Source organism: Athene cunicularia, assembly GCF_003259725.1.
Source record: "Athene cunicularia isolate RWA chromosome Z unlocalized genomic scaffold, athCun1 chrZ_part2, whole genome shotgun sequence".
Taxonomy (NCBI): domain Eukaryota; kingdom Metazoa; phylum Chordata; class Aves; order Strigiformes; family Strigidae; genus Athene; species Athene cunicularia.
This window is the reverse complement of record NW_020799143.1, coordinates 3,831,191-3,852,760: the sequence shown is the minus strand read 5'-3', so window position 1 is coordinate 3,852,760 and position 21,570 is coordinate 3,831,191. Positions and strand designations below refer to the sequence as shown.

Below are 21,570 nucleotides of genomic sequence, written 5' to 3'. Positions count from 1 at the left end.
CACCCCCGCCCCCCATCATCCCCACCAATCTCTTAATCTTAGCCAGACCTTCAGTCCAGTGTTTTATTTACTCATTTCTGAAGTGATTTTTGGGATCCAGTTTCATTTTGACAGAGAGGCTTCCTCACCCCAAAGGTATGGCTCCTTTCTGGACAGAACATATGAAGTGGTGCCTTGAGTTAAGTCTGCCCCAGAGCTGAGAGAGCGCTTTGTATGTGAGCAATTAAAAATTTTTTCAAAAATAATTTGTGTTCCTCAGTAAACGACCATGGAGCAATATACAAATGCTCAGCTCTAGAAAATTATCTGCTGTCTTAGTGGTAGGGGAAGAGTGTGTCTGTCTACTCTGAATAGTATTTTCCAAAGCCTAGGGCATGTGTCTTCCAGAAGGGGAGTATGGCCTTTCAGCATCAAATAAGATAGAGAAGAGATATGTTTAGTGGTTGGCTATGTAGGTCTGAAGGATTTTACAGTGTGCATAATAACCATCTGGAGAGGTGAATATGTGGGCAAGCAGCAATAAGCAGAGACAAGTCATCCTCAGAAGGATCATACATGACTTGGTTAGCAGAGAGACCTTGCAGACCTTGTTAGCAGAGAGACCTTGTTGCTGCTTGCCACAATAGTGCCCTTGTAAAATGTCAATGAGAGAATCACTCTGCCCTCTGCAGTCATCCAGGCAGCTCTTAGCACCATGCTACCATTCCTGCACAACTGGAAGTCAAAAGAATTGGAGGGTGGTAAGGTGTGATTGATGGAGAGGTTGAACAGCCCTAAATCTGGGGCAATAAAGCACTTCTCTTAAGATGACTTGTTGGTCTTCTGGAGACTTGTTGGAATAATCCAGTTGTCAGCTAATCCGCAACCTCCACAAATGGAAAAGCCTGTGAGGGTCATTTGTTGAAATTTCACTAACAAGTCCTTCCAAACTAAAAATCTGCTGCCCATGTAGGTCATTTATTTACCAGCTGCCAGGACTACAGCCAGCTAGCTTTGGGAAGGAAGTTAAGTGGGGATTCTGGGGCTGAAACATTCCTGTTACAATTTAAGGAGAAACTTTTGCATTACAACTCCTTGCCCTGAGTTACTTTCACAAACTTTCACTTTGGGGATGCTTTAGATAAAATGTGCTTTTGCCTGCTGTATTTAATCCAAAAGCTCTATGGCAATGGTGAAAGGAGGGACAGATAATGAAGAGAAGGCAGGTTTCTTGCAGTGCTAGAAGATAAGATTTCTGTGTATTTGACTGTATTTTAAACTTAATGCAAACTGCTATTGAAAGCTTGTTTTGCACAACTCTGTTCTTCAGCTGAAAGATACTCATTTTGGCTTGCTGGATTTATACCCTCTTTGTTGACATATATGTTGGTGGAGTTTTGTTCACAGCATGTTGAAGGTCACAGACAGTAGAAGTCAACATTAATGACCTGCAGATGCTTAAAAGATGATCTGATTTCTCCTATGAGAGTTCAAGGTTCCACAGGAAGGCCAGCCCAAAGACGGAATCATTTTCTGCCCTGTTGAGAGCCAGGACTGAGGATGACTCTTCTCTCCATTATACTCTCCACTGAAGTTAATGAATCTTTTGTCTGTAATTGATGTTTTGCCTCAGCTGTGTATTTTAGATTAGTTTTTTCCCCATTGCTCTGTCTCTGTACCTATTTCAGTGAATTATAGAGCAAGAACTCATGGATCTATTCACAGGTTCCTCAAAAACAGCAGCTTACTTTCATAGAATATCAGAATCATAGAATCATTTCAGTTGGAAGAAAACTTTAAGATCACCAAATCCAATGATAAATGTCCCTAATCACCATTTCTATACATTTTTAAATACTTCCAGGGATGGTGACTCAACAACTACCCTGGGCAGCCTGTTCCAATGCTTGATAATCCTTCTAATGAAGATATTTTTCCTAATATCCAATCTAAACTTCCCCTGACACAGAATCACAGAATTATCTAAGTTGGAAAAGACCTTGAAGACCATCTAGTCCAACCATTAACCTAACACTGACAGTTCCCAACTACACCAGATCCCTCAGCGCTATGTCAACCCAACTCTTAAACACCTCTGGGGATGGGGACTCCACCACCTCCCTGGGCAGCCCATTCCAATGCCTAACAATCTGTTCTGTAAAGAAATGCTTCCTAATATCCAGTCTAAACCTTCCCTGGTGCAACTGGAGGCCATTCCCTCTTGTCCTGTCACTTATTACTTGCTTAAAGAGGCTCATCCTCAGCTCTCTGCAACGTCCTTTCAAGTAGCTGTAGAAGGCAATGAGGTCTTCCCTCAGCCTCCTCTTCTCCAGACTGAACAACCCCAGTTCCCTCAGCCACTCCCCATATGACCTGTGCTCCAGATCCTGCACCAGCTCTGTTGCCCTTCTCTGGACACACTCGAGTCATTCAATGTCCTTTTAGTAGTGAGTTGCCCAAAACTGAACACAGTCATCAAGGGGCGGCCTCACCAGTGCCGAGTCCAGGGGTAAGATCCCTTCCCTGTCCCTGCTGGCCATGCTATTGCTGACACAAGCCAGGATGCCATTGGCCTTCTTGGCCACCTGGGCACACTGCTGGCTTGTATTCAGCCGGCTGTCAGTCAACACCCCAGGTCCCTCTCTGACTGGCATCTCTCCAGCCACTCCTCCCCAAGCCTGTAGCACTGCTGGGGGTTGTTGTGGCCCAAGGGCAGCTCCCAGCACTTGATCTTATTGAAACTCCTCCAGTTGGCCTCAGCCTATTGCTCCAGCCTGTCCAGGTCTCTCTGCAGAGCCTCCCTACCCTCGAGCAGATCAACACTCCCACCCAACTTGGTGTCACCTGCAAACTGACTGAGGGTGCAGTCGATCCCCTCATCTAGATCATCAATAAAGATGTTATACGGTAGTGTCCCCAAAACCCAGCCCTAAGGGACACCACTCATGACCGGCCACCAACTGGATTTAACTCTGTTCACCATAAATCTTTTGGCCTGGCCATCCAGCCAATTTTTTTCCCAGCAAAGTCTGTGCACATCCAAGCCATGAGCAGCCAGTTTTGTCAGGAGAATGCTGTGGGAAACAATGCCAAAGGCCTTACTAAAGTCAAGGTAAACAACATCCACAGCCTTTCCCTCATCCAATAAGTAGGTCGCCTGTCATAAAAGGAGATCAGGTTTGTCAGGTGGGACCTGCCTTTCATAAACCCATGCTGACTGGGCCTGATCCCCTGGTTGTCCATTATATGACTTGTAATGGCACTCGAGATGACCTGCTCCATGACCTTCCCTGGCACCGACGTCAGACTGACAGGTCTATAGTTTCCTGGATCCTCCTTTCTGCCTCTCTTGTAGATGGGTGTCACATTTGCCACCCTCCAGTCCAGTGGGACCTCCCCAGTCAGCCACGACTTCAGGTAAATCATGGACAGCAGCTTGGCGAGCACATCTGCCAACTCTTTCAGTACCCTTGTGTGTAACCCATCTGGTCCCACAGACCTGTGTGTATCCAAGTGTTGTAGCAGGTCTCTGACCATCTCCTCTTTAATTGTGATGACCTTGTTCTGCTTCCCCTCCCCATCTCCCAGCTCATGACGCTGGGTGTCCAGGGAGCAGCCAGTTCCATTGCTAAAGACTGAGGCAAAGTATGCAAAGTTGAGCGCCTCAGCCTTTTCCTCATCCTTAGTTACCATGTTTCCCTCTGTATCCAGTAAAGGAGGAAGATTTTCCCTAATCCTTCATTTGTTATTAACAAATTTCTAGAAACATTTTTTGTTATCCGTAACAGCTGTAGCCAGGTTGAGCTCTAGCTGTGCTTTGGTCTCCTAATGTTCTCCCTGCATAGCTTCACTACATCTTTATAGTCTTCATGAGAGACCTGCCCCCTCTTCCAAAGGCAATAGATTCTCCTTTTGTTCTCGAGATCCAGCCAAAGGTCCCTGTATAGCCAGACCGGTCTCCTGCCCCACCTGCTTGTTTTTGGCACTTGGGAACAGCCTGCTCCTGTGCCCTAAGACTTCTCTCCTGAAGTATGTCCAGCCTTCCTGGACTCCCATATCCTTCAAGACAGCCTCCCACTGGATTTTGTCAATCAGCCTTTTGAGCAGGTCATAATTTGCCCTCTGGATGTCTAAGGTGGCAATTTTACTAACCCCTCTGTCTCTCCAAGGATGAAAAACTCAATCATCTCGTGATCACTTCACCCTAGATGGCCTCCAGTCTTTACCTCTCCCACAAGCTCTTCCCTGTTCACAAGCAGCAGGTCCAGGAGAGCACCTTCCCTGGTCGGCTCACTCACCAGCTGTGTGAGGAAGTTATCCTCCACACATTCCAGGAACATCCTAGATTGTTCCCTCTCTGCTGTGCTGTCTGTGATCCCAGCAGATATCTGGGAGGTTAAAGTCCCCCAGCAGATATCTGGGAGGTTAAAGTCCCCCACAAGAACAATGGCAAGTGACTGAGATTTCTCCCAGCTGTTTACATAAGGCTTCCTACACCTCACTGCTCTTGTTGGGAGGTCTATAGCATACTCCCACAGCAAGATCTGCTTTATTGGTCCTTAACCTAATCCAAACACTCTCAATCCCATTATCACTATACTTGATTTCCGAGCTGTCATAGCATGACACAACTTGAGGCCATTTCCTCTTGTTCTGTCACTTGCTACATGGGAAAAGAGATTGACACCCACCTTGATACATCCTCCTTTCAGGTAGTTGTAGCAAGTGATACAATCTCCCCTGAGCCTTCTTTTCTCCAGACTAAACAACTCCAGTTACCTCAGCTATTACTCATAAGACTTGTTCTCCATATCCTTCACCAGCTTTGTTGTTCATCTCTGGACACACTTGAGCAGGTCTTTGCAATTCTGACTGCATTATTAATTTCTAAAAGTGCAGAGGGCCTGAGCTTTTTCCTGTTGTTGTGGCATTCATAAAGTGTTTTTCCCATTAAAGTTTGCTGACACTGAATAATAGGCTTGCCTAGCCTTTTTAGAGGAACAGATTGGTGTCTGGCAGCTCTATTTTGCCATCTCTTTTTCACAAATCTTTTAGAACTGAGAGTGACTGAGAGCTTACCCTGCAGTCAAATTTAGATGAAGTTGGACAATGTGGTTTTAAAAGCTGGTACAAAGCAGGGACTGAATATATCTAAAAGCTAAGGCGTATCTATAGTCCTGTGCTGTTGTATGAAAGCAAATGTGTATGGTAATTTTCATTGTCCAGCACAGAAATATTTTGGCAGATCTTTGTCCTTCTAAGCCAACATCAAATTGGGTCCTCTTATTTTCTAAGATTCTGTTTGGGAAAGAAACTGATATTTCCTAATGTTGAAATGGGTATTCAAACCACACCTTTGAACTTTTCAGATATGTATTATTAGCTGGAATAAGACACTACTCCATAAATAGCTCAAGATCAAATGCATGAAGAAATGCACAGCCAATGTCTTCTTTTCCCAAAAAGGGAAAGGAGTATCTTCACTGAGCAGCAAATGAACCCTAACTGTTGCATGGTCTCTAACTGGGCCTCAGTCTACAGCAGTAGCAGTGCCTGTAAAGTACTTGATGTCCTTTGCTTTGCTATTAATTTCCCCTGACACTAAGCAAAATTTTAAAAAGGGCCATCTGTGATGGATAGTTCCATCCTGAGCAGTTCCACTCAGTGATCTAACAGCCAATGGACATTCCACCTTTGTGTACATTGGATCACGACGCATGAAGGTGATTCTTGGAATCATGCAATATAAGCACCCAATATATTAATTTCTAGAGGTATAGATTCTTTCTGCTCCATTGACTATTCTGTGAAGTTAGCTGTTAAAAGTACACTTGCAGGGCAGGTCACCTTGTGTCAGAAGAGAGAGTTCTCTTTGGCCATTTGTAAAATTTAAGGTTGTTGGAGAGACTTTGACAGTCACTAGGCACGATCAAATAAAATACAACTGCAAAAATGTTGGGTTATTTCCTGTGGTAAAGTAGCTTATCACCATTACTTTTGATTCATATTAATTGAGTATCGTGTCTCACATACAATAATGTTGAAATTATTGGAAGCTTTGTGAAACTTTGGTTTATCTATTTACAACCATCTGCTGACAATGTTTGGAGTCCTTATTACTCAGTATGAAATGTGGTAACATTGACATGCAGTAAAGAACTGCTTGATGAACTATCAGATGACAAGAAATTGCAGTGCAAATAATTGTACAGTTTGCCTAATATAGAAACTAATGTACTGAGACTCCTGTCAGTCAGAATTCCACTGGACATGATGATCTGCAAGTATTTTGTAAGAGACAATCCAGTTCAGATGTGTTTATGTTAGATATGACAACCATGAAGGGAAGTAGGAGTGCTTGTGAGGTCATGACAGAAGTCTGTCTCAGAACCAGCTTTGCTCCCTCCTCCCTTTGTTCCTTATTATTCCCACTGCATCTTGATTTTCTCTCCATGTGCACAAATCCTTCAAGGTTCATGGACTACAGTGAGGAGGGAGGTTGTGGGAAGAAAAATGGCTGAGAAAAAACAACTTGCAATAACTTGTTGTCTCAGTAATTATTAAAATGCATTAAAGTTTGTACAGGGAGCTGGTACGCAAGAATAAAGAGACTTGTAATAGCATATAGCTCACATCTTAATTAAAAAAAAACCCAGGAGGACGGAAGGGGTCAGTTAGTGAACTGCAGGCAATGCAAATTTGGATTATGATATTATTTGTTAATTATCAGCATTTTGCTAGCATTTCTCTAATCAAGCATTTTTTAATTCAAGTCTAGTAGATGGTACATCTTCTAGTTCACAGTAAGAGACTGGCCATTATCTTGAGCAACCAGGTCTGAAGGTATTTGGAGCTAATATATATGACTGGATTTTGATTTTCATGTGGGAAGTTTATGGGCCTCAGGCAAGGCAGCACCAGCACTACCGGAGAGATCATGCTGGGTTCCTAAAAAGGGATCTGTGGGTAAAAGTGAGGTCAAAGTGAGGTCAGAATTGTAGGGAGAGGTAATACTGTCTTTTGAACAAATGCTTGTACCAGCTGAGGCCACCACAGCTGAGACACCCTTTCTGAAACACTGTGGAGAGATTATTTGTCTCAGATTTGAGATTATCTGTCTGCAAAAGAGTTCACACAGCATGAAGAGGGTCAGGAGGGGGGTGAGAAACCAAACAAACTAAGCAGTGTCATCTGCTTGGATCAGTGCATCTAATAGAAGATAATATCACTTTCTTTATATCCTTAATCACCACACCAGCACTGTTACCACCATAATATAGAATTTAGGGTAGACATATTCAAAACCAGTTGACTCCCATTTTTATAAGTGTCTCAGTAGTACCACTATTCAGGCACTCCTCTGTTGTTTTATAATTTTATTCAGTACAACTGACAGGCAAATGCAAGTGATTCATGACCCTGGAATCTTAAAAACAGAAGTTTTAGATGCTTTGACTTTTTTTTAGCTTCCGTCACATCGTTGGGGTGCTTCATTTTCTGGTAATTTAGATTTTTACATTGGCTAAGTAGCTGCACATAAGCATGCATGTTGATTTGGTTACTCTGTAAGTTCACTCTTCATCTGGCTCTGTACAGTTTTGGGAGAGCTGATGTGCTAAGACCTAACTGCAGGCCACAGTGTTACCTGCTTGTAGATTTCTCTCAGTCCTCAGAAAACACTTGAGTTCAGAGCTCCTTGAAGTGGAGCTCCATCAGTGAGAGAAGTGAGCAGTGCCCTGCCACCGGCCCGCTGTGGGAACCCCACAGGACTTCGCACGCCCAGCTGCCCACACTGTGCCACCTACAGCACTCACCAGGAGCGCATCGCGTCACCGGAGCTGCAAGCTGCTCCTGCAGCAGCACCAGATGCACATTGCAGAAGCAGCACCGTTTTCCAACACAGGAGAGCTTCACTTCTGGTGAGCAGCATCTCATGAATGGGTCCTATGTTGAATATGTAATAATTCAAAGGTCATTTGGGGCAGGGACAAAAAAATCCTTCCAAAGGTTAATTTCTCAGCACTTCTACTACTAGGGCAGATAGAGGACAGCTAGGAAGGGACTAATGCACATGCATACTTCGGTCTTCTGCTGTTTGTTCCCCGCGATCATCCCTCTCACGGTTTCCAAGCCTGTCAGCTTTCCCACAGCAGTAAGGAGGTAAGGTGTGCCCTTACTTCCCTGCAGGTCCTTCCCACTAGCCATGGCTAGGTAATGGTTTAGCCAGTAGATGGCATCAGCAGCACAGACAGGCTCCACACAACCTGGCACTACCTCCTCAGTCTCTGTTCTGCTGAGAACTTAAAGCCCCGTGTGGGTTGGCCGGGTTAACTCCAGACTCCACTCAGGTTGGGCCGCCTTCACACCCTGTGGACAGGTTTCTGACAGCTCCTTTGTCTGTACGATGCAGAGAGGGCGTTTTCTGACCCCAGCGAGGGGTTGTGCCGCGTTCAACCTAACCCCTGGTGGCACATCAGGATCACTCCAGGCGTTCTGTGGTGGTCAAGCATCTGAAAGCACCAGCATGCAAATTCGACAGGGCTGTGGGCAACTATGCCATGGACTTGAGGAATAACTAAACGAAAATTAAGAAGGCTGGGGAGTTATCCACCACAGTGTACATCTGATACGGTCTTTCATGGTCCACGTAGCACTCCCAAGGCTGGTCTAATCTCAGAATGAGGTCTGGTACTGTTAGATCATACTAGTTCCGGCTGTCCCACTCATGCCATGAGAAAAGCTACCTGACTGCACAGTTTTGTCTTTCCCCAGAAGTCTACTTATTCCATGGTGGACATCAAGGCTCCTGCTGCTCACATTGTCAGAACCAGCATTAACTGCAAAATCAATGTTGGTTTGCTAATCTTTAACTTTCAGTGGGTTTTGATGTACTCAAACAAACAAATCAATCCATAAATATCCAAATCTTTCTTACCCACTTCTTTTAAATTTCTTTTTAATAAATAATCCCTATCTCCTGATCATGTGGGTTGTTGCTGAGCTTTTAGTGTTTTCTTGTGTACCTGGAATCTTGCACCACACTCCAGTTTCTCACTGCATTATGTACTGTTCACATAAAGAGTAAAACTCTCTGCACAAATGGGTTTGCAGCATGTACTTAAGAAGCAGTATGTGGAAAAAAGAGCATGGGGAAGCACTGATGCTCTTATGCTGCCAGCACCTACTGGAGAATATAGGGGTTTATGAACATGACTGACCATGACAACTATTTTTAAGAGCATGCACATTTTTGCGCCAAAATAGTCTAAGTACTACATTAATGGCTTTTCATGCACCACTGTAAAGAGCAAGTGTAGAAACTGGTGCTCTGTATTGTTTTCTACAAGAACCTGCCTCAGTGTTCCCTAGAGGGACACAGGCACAAGCCAGTCATGTCAGGTACTTAATGCAGGCATTATTTATATATAGAAGAGAAATATTAGTTCAGACTACAAGCATAGTGACCAATAGAAGGAAAGTACAGATATCTTCCTGCGTGCTCCTCCACAATGGATTTTGTCCCACATTAGTAAAATTGCATTAGGAACAAATTTGATCCATGATTTGTACAATAGGTGGTGTGTGGAAAAAAAGGAGATACTTTAATGTACCCTAGAAAAAGACTAAACCAAGTTCTTTGTGAAGTAGGTTGTGCTTTGGCAAATGACTGTGATCTGAGTTAATTAAATCAATAAAATAGAACTTTCTGAATGTATGGAGGCTGCCTAGACTAAAGAACTTTGCAATAGCACTGAGTGCACTGTTGCACTTATGTATAAATTTTGGGTCCTTTTGTGTTTGATTTATGATTTGAGACTTTTGGGTGTATTCCATGTTTAAAGTTGCACACTTACAAGGCCAAGAAACTTCTTAAAGTGAAACCTGAAATTCTTACTTGCTGTCAATCTACCAAAGTAAGTTAGAGTGATGCAAGATCTATATTATAACAGAGCATTAAATTTACCTTGGGGGGTGGTTTTGGGGCATGCATGCCAGAATAAATAAGTGCATCATGTTCTCCACCCCAGAATGAGTAGTTGACCCAGCTGACTTCCCTGTCATTTGGCTTGCTTTCCCAGTGAGGGAGCTCTTGGTCTCTCCTCCCAGTTTTAATCACTGTCCTAAAAACAGAGGTTGGTTGGCCAAAAATAGGGACCAAAGCATATACGAGGAATGACTGGGAAGCCAGTGGCTGAGAAGCTTTGTTTCAAGCAGGTGGCTGAATGACAGTGAAATTGGTGGTAAGCTAAGGAACAGTAGCCCAGAGACAGATTCAAGATGGAGACGATAACCTGGAGTGTTGTGGGTAACCTAGATGTGCATCTACACAACCCCTAGCCACATTCACATTGTGCTCAGTTCAGACAACCCTGTTTTTCTAAGCTTATTTTATAAGACAAGCCAGACAGTCCCCAACTGAGTTTTTCTTGGAATTATGATGTTGCCACTTCCTTAAATAGGATTTTCTTTTTTTTTTAATTTGTGAGTTTTCTTTTGATTACAAAGTAAACAAGTTAAACTAACACCCACAATTAAATCAGCAGCATTTGGGACCACAAGTCTAGTGGTTTTAGGTTCCAGGAAGAGCACATTGTTATAGCTTTTTATTGTCATTTTTTCCCCTCCAGAAGTATGTTAGGCTTCATGCCAGCCAATTTTCACTGTGGTTTTTCTGTGTCCAGGAGACTTTCAGAGGCCTGAGGACCTAAGCCAGCTTATAGATTTCTTCTTTTTGGTTATTAACTCACACCTTGTTACATTCAAAGTCCCCTTTCATTGTCAGTCTTACTTCAAGATCTTAGAGCCCCCCCAAATCACCAAATACCTTAAAATGAACAGCACTGTTTATCATTTTTCTCTCCACTTCCAGAGCTTTTGGGTTGCAGCTCTTCTGTGTCTTTCACCCTTCCTACACAGCTTGGAAGTCTAGAAACTTGCTTTAATTCTTCTTCATGAAAATTGAGCTTCTCATCTACATACATACCTTCAGAACCTGTAGAGAACATGATGAAATTCCCAGTAACATTACAGGCATTGGTAATATTGCTTGCCCGATGCTTTGAAAGTCACAAGTATTCACTCAGTTGTCTGAAAGTCCCTTAGCATGACGGTCAACTGAGATTCATAGGAATGACCTCATTGAAAATTACTTCTGCAAGGAATATGAAGATCATATTCATGTTTTTTCATATTCATTCACACTGTTAAAGTGTTCCATAGGGCAAATGACATCAGAAGTTATATTTCACCATGGAAATAAATTTCAGATTCTTACTCAAGTGACAATTCCCTTGTTTTGCCACTTGCAATTTATAGATTTGCTTTAGTTACATGTCCACCTCCATGTCATTGTTTGACATTAGAGAATTACAATTTCATATTACTTCTCCTAAACCACATTGTATCTAAGTTGATTTGTGATAGTATCACTGTAGGCTTCTTGCACAGCAAGCCTTGTGTCACAAGAGGTTTTTGTGTGCGACTGAAACTCCTTCAGTGTGGGGCATCAGTGCAACATCATGTCAGGTTCATTCAACTGCTATTCAAGACGAGCACAGAACAGGTCACCGTGCATGGTATTACCTCTCAGTATTACTCATAAAACCACACTGAAATCAAGGGCAGACTCTCAGTTGTCATATGACTGAGACTGCTGCAATGCTGGAGAAAAGTGGGTGTTACCTGTCTTATTATTATACCTTTGCAGATGGCCCAGAAATGAAACAACCTATCCAGTGAATGAGAGACTGGGGCTAATCAAATTAAAAACTGTTTCTAGCCCTTTAATTTTAACCATTATATGGAGTGATAAATAATCTTTGTATCCAGGAAAACACTGAACACTTAGGGAAATGAAACACTGAGAAATACAGCATCTGACATTACCTAAGAGTGTTTCTCATCTCACTGTGCCATTAATCTACAGCATTTAATGACCAGCTTGACACTGTTATAAAAATTCATCTCTAGTTGCTATGCATTTTTAAAGAAACACATCCATTTGGGCAGTAGTGTATTTGTGTTGCCTTTAAACAGTGGGTCTATAAAAGGCCAAGTGGCAGGGTTTTGTTTTGGTGGTTTTTTTAATAAACTTATTAACTCTTTTGCTACTAATCTGATTTTGCATAAAATTGTTCCCCTGTGAAATAACTCTCCTCTCCTGCTTAAGTTTCTCAGTAACGAAAGCATACCCACTTTAAGAAAACCTCTTTAATGTGTGTGAAGGCGAGTGATTTTATGATGTGGTGGCTTGACAGGGTAAATACTCATTTGTCTCCAATATGATGATCTGTAATTCATAATGATTGTCCTGTCTACACTAGGATTTTGATAAGTGGAAGTGTGTTTCATAACAAAGACACACACATTTGACAAAAGCATAAAAGCCTCTCTGAAGAAGCTGCTGTGCAGCAGGGTATACTAGGGGTGGGGGGTGGAGGGGTAAATTGGGTTCATGATGAAAAAGATATGTCAGGTGAGGGTTGTGGGCAATTTGATCTGTACAGCTTGTTCATTTATGCTATATACACTTATCCCTGGGCATAATCAATCATAGAAAAAACCTTGCCTCCATAACCTCATCCTAAACATCTGGGTGCCTTTTCAAGCAAGCAGCTCTTCCCTCAGGTTTTGCTCTACCTCAGAAAGATTTTAACTGGTCATGCAATTCTTTGTTGCTTGACACAGCACTCTTGCTCTTCTCCAACCACCAAAGCTCCCCAACCCAAAAATCTATATATCCCACTGCCTAACATCTGAAGGACTAAGGAAAAGGAGCCTCAAAAACATGTGTATTACTGCATGAGCTACTGATGGCTGATCAAAAATTTTGAAAAACTGTGAATAAATTAGAAGACAGTCATATTTTGTGTCTGTAAAGTGGCCAGCGAGTTTGAGTTAATCAGGATGGAAGATGCCCTGGGTGTAGTTGTAATATGCAAAATGAATTAATTGAATTAATCCCAAAAATACAGGGGTAGAGGAGGGTGAGAGTATTTCAAGTAAGGCTGAAAAGGAATTGCTTAAAATTTGAAATATTTTATACTGAAATAACAGTTTATACCCCTTTTGACATCAGGTCAGACTTTCTGCCCAGCTACTTGATATGAAATTTCAGAATGAGTAAATTAGAAAGAATTCTAAGAATTGTTTTATCTAACATAATAAGTACTCGGGCTTTTGCATAACTGGATTTTATACTATTTTGCTGCATGGGTGGAATACAGATTATAATTTTCTGAGTGTTACTTTATACTTCCCACATATAAATTTCCATGAATTATGTGAATATTCTCAGGAAACTGTGCCTACTCCACACTTAGCATTTTGCCCTTTGAGAGCAGCAGAGTCTGCCAGACTAGATTACTTCAGACAATGAACCATTGTGACTGACCATGTTTTCAGGTGGAGTTTTCTGACCTGACAAGAACAATTAGTTTGATATTTGGAACTTGAAAACATGGATTCTGTAAAACACTGCAAAGTAAGGGCAGCCATGAGTTATAGTACTGAAAAAGTGGTATTACATCTGGCATCCAATGATCAGTTTCACGGTAGTGATTCCCAGTGTTGTTTCCTTGCTGTGTAAATGAATACCTACACATCAACAATGTGGTAGTCTATTGTTCCAGGTTGAAATACAGCTCAGAAGAGATATTTTTGTTATTATAAAGGCTGGAAATGTAAATCAGCATCACCTCACTTGCAGGTGTTGTGACAAATTGGGAATGCACTGCCCTGAAGAGGTCACAGACTAGGCACAGGCTGGGACACAATAGCTCACTGAAGACACGCTGCACACAAGAAACAGTAGACTGTACTGAACTCCAAAATTGTTTGTCATGAAATACAATGATCTGAAGTCACATGAGTTTCTTTCTGTCCTTCAGACTGAGAATACCATTTTAGTATAGTTAGTACAGATCACCTGAATTTAACCCAAAATAAGAGACATTCCTGGCAGTGACAGTGGGAATTTAAGATTCCAGAAGACAAAAAAAAAAAAAACAATCAAACAAACAACCTGAAAAGCTTCTTAAAGTCTTTAACTTTTTTTTTTTTTTACTTGCTATCAAAGTATATAAGAGTAATTCTTACTTAATTTTATTTTGAATAGTTTTGAAAATTTAATTGCTAGCCTATTTATGATAATAAAGATCCAACCAAAAATACAGGAGCATGTGGTAGTTTCTCTCTCTTAATTTCTTTTTGAGCTTCCACTAAACTACTTCTTTCCTATCTTTGGAGAAAATATCTGTGAATTATAATGACATCTCTTGGCAAGTGCTGTCTTTAGAATCATGTATCTGTCAAAATATGTGATGAAGTCAGATGGCCTCAGGGGAGGAAAATGTCATTCGTCTGTCATCATGACAAGTGATATACCTCTGAGATAGTCTAACATATTAAAGTTTATCACAAGAAGCAAGAAACTTAAATGATTGAACTTCCGCACTTCTCAGTCTATCAGCTGTGTCCTTCTTCCCTTTCTTCCATGCTCTGCAGTTCTCCAAGACAGTTTTACTTGTTCTGTCAATGTGACATTTCCACCTGAGATCCAGACAGACAGCAAGACATCTCGCTATTTCATTGTGGACACTGATGCTGATAGTATTTTAAAAAGGACAATGATTAGAGTCAGGCAGGATACCTCTGTCACACACCATATGCCATGTCACCCCCCAGGTACTGATCTAAGAGCTGATCATGTCTGGAGAAAGGAATCAAGTGAGGCCTCTCTGGAAGTCACTCCTACTGCGGCTCTTGGATTCAACAGCTTTGTAGCAGGAATGCTAAAAAATCTGCTGTGAGGTTGTTGCTAGTATAAAATCAGAGTGTTGGTCCAGTGTTGCTTGTTTGCTTGCTGAGATTCACTATGATCCCAAGTAAAAGTTGATTTAAATTGTTGTGCACAGTGTTCAAAAACATCTGTGTATGTGAGAATATCTGGGGTTTTCAGTAATGAAAAACAGAAAGATTTGAAAATTGTGGCTTGAAGGATGGTGACTGAATGCAGCTTGGAACAGGACTACCTCCAATACTACCTCAGGGTATCCTTGCCTTTGACCAAGTCTTGAAAACCTCCCTGGTGTGTTCATCCAGGTCTGCATTATCCTCCACACCTTCCAACAGGTTTTCCTTTTGTCTGGCCTGACTCTGAAGGCTCAATCCATGGCCACTGTCCCTAAATATACCACCTACAACTGCTGGCAAGGGTTATTTGTAATTCCCTTCAAATATGTGTGAGCTGCTACTATAATAGAGCATGTCAGCCTTGTCATTGCCTGACCAAACAAGTCCAGCTCCCTCACCCTCTTTTCTGTGTCATAGTCCAGGCCACCCGTCTACCTTGTTAACATTAAACTCTTCAGGACTGAGATCTCTGAAACAGAACTACAAGACTAGGCAGTTTTGAAAATTTTATCCATAGCTGGATGCTCTCAGTAAATGTTTTGTGTACGTTGGTTAGTTTTATTTTCCCAAGTAGAAGGTAGAAAAGGAGGTGCTAAGTCTGAGATGCTGATACAGAAAATGGATATTTTTGCTATGCAGGGACAAGAGATGATTGCATGAATAGTGGTAAGGAAGAGGTGTGCTCCTTAGTGTGTGTATGCTGTGCTAACAGTTAAGCTAGGTAGAAATGTTGATTTTGCTTGAAACTCCTCACTGTCCACCAGTGTTTCCCAGTGGGGCTGTATCTCAAGTGTGGGTATTAACATACTCAAGGCCTGTGATACATCCTAACTCTTAATAGCCTGGCAGGGGCACTGAATCAGGCTTCCCCAGGCAGGAATGCCTTGAGGTGCAGAGCACATGCAAGGGTGGGAGGAGGCTCTGTGAAGGGCTTGCTGCAGCCTGCTGAGTCCCACAGGGTGTCATTCCAGCTGTAGGAAATTTACTGCAAACATAGTCTATGGAAAAAGTAATGGGTGTTTGCAAAGTCTAAGAGGTGGCCTGGGGCACTGAATGGTACCCAAAACTGTCTTCACTCTACACCCTCCACCCCCTCAAACTGGGACTTATTTCAATATTACCATTGTCCTTTTAAATTGTAAAATGCTTACTTTTAACAGATTAGTAAAATTATGTACAAAGTGACAGAGTGAAGCTCTGGAAAGAGAATTATGGAGTGATCCCTGTAAAACTCAAAGACATTTTACAGATCTGAAGATGTATATGTTTAGAGTTGCACTAGCTTTCATGTTCAGAGGTAAAAAACCTCTGTATTCCTGCATAAATCTTCTGTAAGGACTGTGCAAAGATTTTCAGGCATGACTGCTGAAAGCAGTGTCCCAGCTGCTGGGTGTCCACTTGATAGTTTGAAAGGAAAGGTATTTCTGAACCCATCACTATCTAACCCAGTACCATATCCACCCAAAACTAGGTATAAGATACCCCTGCCTGAGCACCCCAAATCATCCTGATTGCAAATGCCGTCTACAAACACTGGGAAACTTGCATGCAAGAGCTCCTCACTTTTCAGTTTATGGAGTAATCCTGCAAGCCTACCAGGATATCCAAGGCTGATGGCTTGAAGAGGGCGGCATGGCTTCCTTTGCATAGAGGCAGACCATGCACATGCCTCTGCTGGTGAGATGACCTCAGCCATAGAGACCTGGGCTTGCTTCAGGTCTGCAACTTGGGACCATCACCTTTCTAACAGGGCAACAAGCATCTTGGAACAGGGTGCTTACCCTTCTGCTCAGCCAGCACAGAGAGGCAGTTTATAGCTAGCTCTTATGTGTCTGTGCTATTTCACAACACAGAGTCCCTCCAGTTGCCTTTAGAGCACTGTTCTGTGCAGTAGAAAAGCAATTTATGCAGAAGCAATTAAAATGTACCCAGAATACTTGGAGGAGATGGTTTGGTATTTTATCCAAATGACTGGTTAAGTGCCTGTTTTCCAGAATTGGTTTTTAATTGAAACAAGCAGGGCAAGAGAAAAGGACAGAAAAGGGAAGCTAGCAGGTTGCCTTGCTTTTAGAATGTCCTGTTTTGCCAAGCAGAACTGCCCCACACAGATTGCTTGCTGCTGCCAGGTGGCATTGCTCTTGATATTGCTGTGTTGACATGTTGTGACTTGGCAAGGTCATTCTTGATGCTTTTTTTTTTTCCCCTAGTGTATCCATTTCTCCATCTCCCCTTTAGTCAGAGATCCTGGTATTTTTCAGACACTCAACCCATTATCTTCTTTTCCACAGCAAGCTTACAATTTCACTGACTGACTTTTCTAGGAAATACTGAAGCTGTTAAGGGCAGCATAAACTACCCCCACCCACACCCTCAGGTCAATTAGCAGAGGATAGTGAAGATGCATCTTTTCTTGGCAGTCAATAGAGGAAAATCTCTCTTGTGAAAGGACTTTTGATTCTAAACTGTTTTGGACCTGTCCTTCTGAACAGCAAACTTCAGCTACAGCGGATATCTGGTTTCAGATGTTGCAATATGCTAAAGATTACCAAAAATAAATTTGCTGGAGAAAAATGTTTTACAGCAATAATTAAGCCTGGTATTCTTCTTGAATTTCTCAGTCAAAAAGCCTATCATCGCAAATAGCTGGTGTAATTGCCAGTTTATAGTACTGACATGGCCCAGAGCAAATTCAGTGATGGCACTGAGCATTCAGAGCCTTTTCAGCAAGATAAGACCTTCTGATTTCATTTCCTCCAACACCCCACAATAAATTCCTTCTCTTAACTGATGTTTTGGACATCAGTTGAATGCCAGTAAAAGATTTTATATTGAACCACAGCCCAGATAAGTATGGACTGCATCTGAATAGTCAAATTATGTCTATTTGTCAAATGAAAAGGCTTGAAATGCTTACATCTCTGCATACTTAGTAACAATGCATGTGAAATAATTTCTGTTAGATAGACTGACATTCATACTTTCCAAAGGAGTCAGTAATTAGAACTTAGTGATATTTCCAATGTGCCCGTTAATGATGGCTGCCATCCAAACATGTCACTTCTGGACATTGACAGATTCATTTACTAGTAGCACAAATACTGGCTTTTGAGTTGTGTGTGTTCATGTGGATCCCTCTTCTCTCTCTCCTTTCCCCAGAGTGGCTTGTAATAACTAAACACTCAAATCCTCACTGAATGAATAAAACCAGGAATTTAGTCCCTTGGGTGCAGTATTCAAAGCACATAGGCTTGCTTGCTGCAATACTTTGTAGGATATCTCAGATGATACCCCCTTCATCCACTTTTTCATGTCAGGTATAGTCTGCAGCTGGGGTGATGCTGTTTCCTATTTCACTTTTCCTATCCTGAAAATGACCCAGGGACACCTCTGCCTCTGGCTCTCAGCTCTACAAGTGACTGAGACTTTTTACTTTTGCACACAGATGGACCTCTAGGAAAAAATAGGAAATGGCCGGAAGTGAGGTGATCCCCCTGTCCCTTGGCATCTTTACATCACAGCTGAGTATCTTCAGCAGACAAGGGCCTGACTTTGGCTGTGCCTAAGGGTAAAGTCAGTGATGCTGATGGCCTTTGTATGCAACAAACCAGCCAGTTAATTGTACAGGTCCCTTCATACCTTAGTTTCTGAACTGGTGGTGTTCCCAGTTTGAAACTCAAAGGCTTGTGTAGGGATTTAGGCTTCCTTATCATACATCTGCAATTCTCCCTCCTAGGAGGATCAAAGCAAATTTTTAAAATAAAAGCAATTTTTTTCAAGTCTAAGCGGTGGAAAATCTCTAACAAAGTGATTGTTTAGAGAAATAACAGTGTAAAAATATGTTCACTGTAGTAAAATATTCTCTTGCTTCTCTCAAAATTGCTGAGAATTGCATGGTCTTCCAAGCACACAGCACTAGGAAAATATCAATGAGCAAAGTCAGCTGTGTGTTACAAATGAAGCAGTAAATAAGAGCACATATTCTGCACTCCCTGGCCCTCCACCTTCCATGATTTTCACTGTCTGTGGTTTCAGTCATCAGCCTTAAATTTAACGTTACTTCTGTCAGAGCCAAACTCAACTGGTAAAGAAAGCCAAAACAGAGTAAGCTGTGAAAGGGACAAAATTTTCAAAGGCAGCTCCAGTGTATAATGATTCTGAGCTGGAAATACAAAGAGGATCAGAGTATTTGCTTGTGGACCGCCTTTAGCTTCATCATTTAGGGCTCACGTACTTAATCTTATGGATTGTCAAAGTAACGGACTGTGTGAGAGCATTGTTCAAAACTTTTGAAACATGGTTGGGTGCCTCCCTTATTCTGTTTCAATCCTTTGAATATTTCAGTGCATATTTTTCTGAAAGGAAAAGTGACATCATCATTACCAGTTTAATAAAATTGAATCAAGACTGGAAAATTCTACTTGCTCGCCTACAGGTATAGACCTGATTTCTTGCATACCAGCTGGATATTTACTAACCACAGGAGTTCTTCTGAAGATGGCACTGTCTTCACAAAGCTTTAGAGTCTTCTGAGGTACAATCTAAATACTTTTTTCACAATTTGGCAATAATAAGCTTCTCCTAGGGGCTTCAGCATATCTGTGTGTTTAGTATCCAATCATTACCTGTGTTCCAAGAGAATTCTCATGGCCTTGTTTGGTGTCTCAGGCAGTCCATGGAGGAAATACTTTTCTCCCCTTCTTCATCAGACAATGCATTTTTTATTTTTAATTTTTTTTTTTTTTTTTTTTAAAAGAGAGTTTCTAGTATGCTGTAGCAATCTAGAGAATCACTGTGGTTTGAAAGCAGAATAAGGTTGAAGAGTGGATGTTTGCACTCAGTTTCTCTTTCTCCTACTGTTTTCTAGGCCCTGAGCCATACAGAGTTCCCAAGCTGAGTTTCAGCAGGAACACCTTCTGTATGCAGCACCAGTGTTGTGGTAAAGTCCCAGGCTGTGCGAGTGCTGTAGTGCTAGGATTCAACTCTTCATGTGGCCCCTGGTGAAGCTGTTCTGCAGCTACCAGGCCTCAAAGGTGAGAATTAAGTCCTGCTTCCCCTTCAGACATAGAAAGAATGATCTGGATTTTCAAATTTCCTAGTGAAATTTTAAATGTCCCTCTGGCAGTATCATAAAGCAAGCTGCCAGGTGAGCACTCTGGGGAAGATGGTCTCATGTGCAGCAGTGTGAAGGATCACCCCCCAAGACATTCTCAATTGGTGATGGTGTGTTCTGCAAGTCATCACAGGTCGGACAGGCTTTTAGAAGTGCCTCTGCTCTGTATTCCATGTCTTGCTCTGAGAACAGCATTTACTGTGCTACCCACAACAACCTAGAAATTACTTCTGACCTCTTAAGAAATTTTATTTAAACATGTGCCCATCTGTGCTTGAAAGTGAACCGGGGCAATCTGCTTAACTTTTCCAATTGGCATTCTGAGTCTGCAATGCATATTGCAACCAGGTTAGTTCTTGTGTCATTTTTAAAAAATTCTTGCAAGTGCATAATTTATCCCAGACTGTAAGTTTTCTGTATTTTGGGTTACAAGAATGTGCCTGAGGTTTTGGGACCACTTGCTAACATCTGCTCCAAGTGTATTTTTATTGGCTAAAGCATTCAGTCAGTGAGTGTACAATGCTACATTCAGAGTTAAGAAGCTTGCACAAATAACTTACCACACAGAAAATTTGAACAGGAATGTCTGCCATTGGGGTGGGGATTAATTTTACTATGAATTTCTAACCAGCATTCTCTTCTGAAAATCCCCAGTTTATCATTATCTCTGTATCATAAAGCCATGCACAACACTTAACCAGTTTGCCTCTGAAATGTCATATTCCAGACTTCCCACAGCAACAAAACTGTCCTCAAACTCATTGCAAGAACAAATGCAATGGAGATTTCTGATTCTGGGAAGTGGAGGTGGCTTTGGCGAGCTGTTTAAGAATATCCTTAATTTCAATCATATTCTTCATTAGGACCTTAGTTTTGCACCTTACAGGCATCTGCCACAGGGAGAGGGACATTCAGCTGAGTGAGATCCAGAAGCAGGCTAGCTCCATTTCTGAGAAGCACCTTGGAGAAGACTGGGCAGAGCAGGATGGGAAAAGGCAGTACTGAAGGGAGGAAATCTGGAAGTGTGCTGGACCTTCACCAGCTCTGTTGCAGCCAGTCAGCAGAAGCCTCCGGCCTGGGAGCAAAGACCTTAGCAAGGGCAATATATTAGTCAGGAAAGGGAGGAAGATCAGGACATGAGAAAAGCTGCTGATTTCAAAGAGAGGCAGCAGGTGAAAGGGAACAAGGATGAAATGAATGCAGAGATCAAAAAGGAATGGCCTTTGGCACTCCTGGGGCATGTTTTTCTGTAGATGAAGTGCAGCACCAGGGTCTAAGGCAGTGATGAGCACAGCTGCTAAGTTCAAACTGCAAGAGCATAGGGCACAGTGCTTCCCATCTCAAACTGACTTGCAGGCAGTTTGCTTGAAGGTGTCTGCACAGCCTTTTTCAAGCACTATTACCTCTGGAGAAGAAGGCATTTGAGCACAGACATTTCTGTACCACTAAAATAGTTATGTCCATGCTCAGAGGTCATTGTGTCCTGGAGAGGGTCTGGAGTTGCAGCCCAAGAATAGAGCACAGCTTGGGTGTATGGCAAAAACAGTGCTGTGCCTTGCTTTCACAGT

The 21,570-nt window shown here is 42.1% G+C and overlaps 1 protein-coding gene across 5 annotated transcripts in view; it reads left to right on the top strand.

The window, feature by feature from the left end:
• Positions 1–21,570, top strand: part of NRG1 (neuregulin 1) — a 497,547-nt gene that overhangs the window by 134,934 nt on the left and 341,043 nt on the right. The window contains exon 1 of one of the 5 annotated variants that reach the window (XM_026866200.1): positions 19,830–19,922. The exons of the other annotated variants lie outside the window; for them this stretch is intronic. The gene's annotated coding sequence lies outside the window, so the exon portion shown is untranslated. Of the gene's footprint in view, positions 1–19,829; positions 19,923–21,570 lie in introns of those variants that run through there. 5 annotated transcript variants of the gene reach the window in all.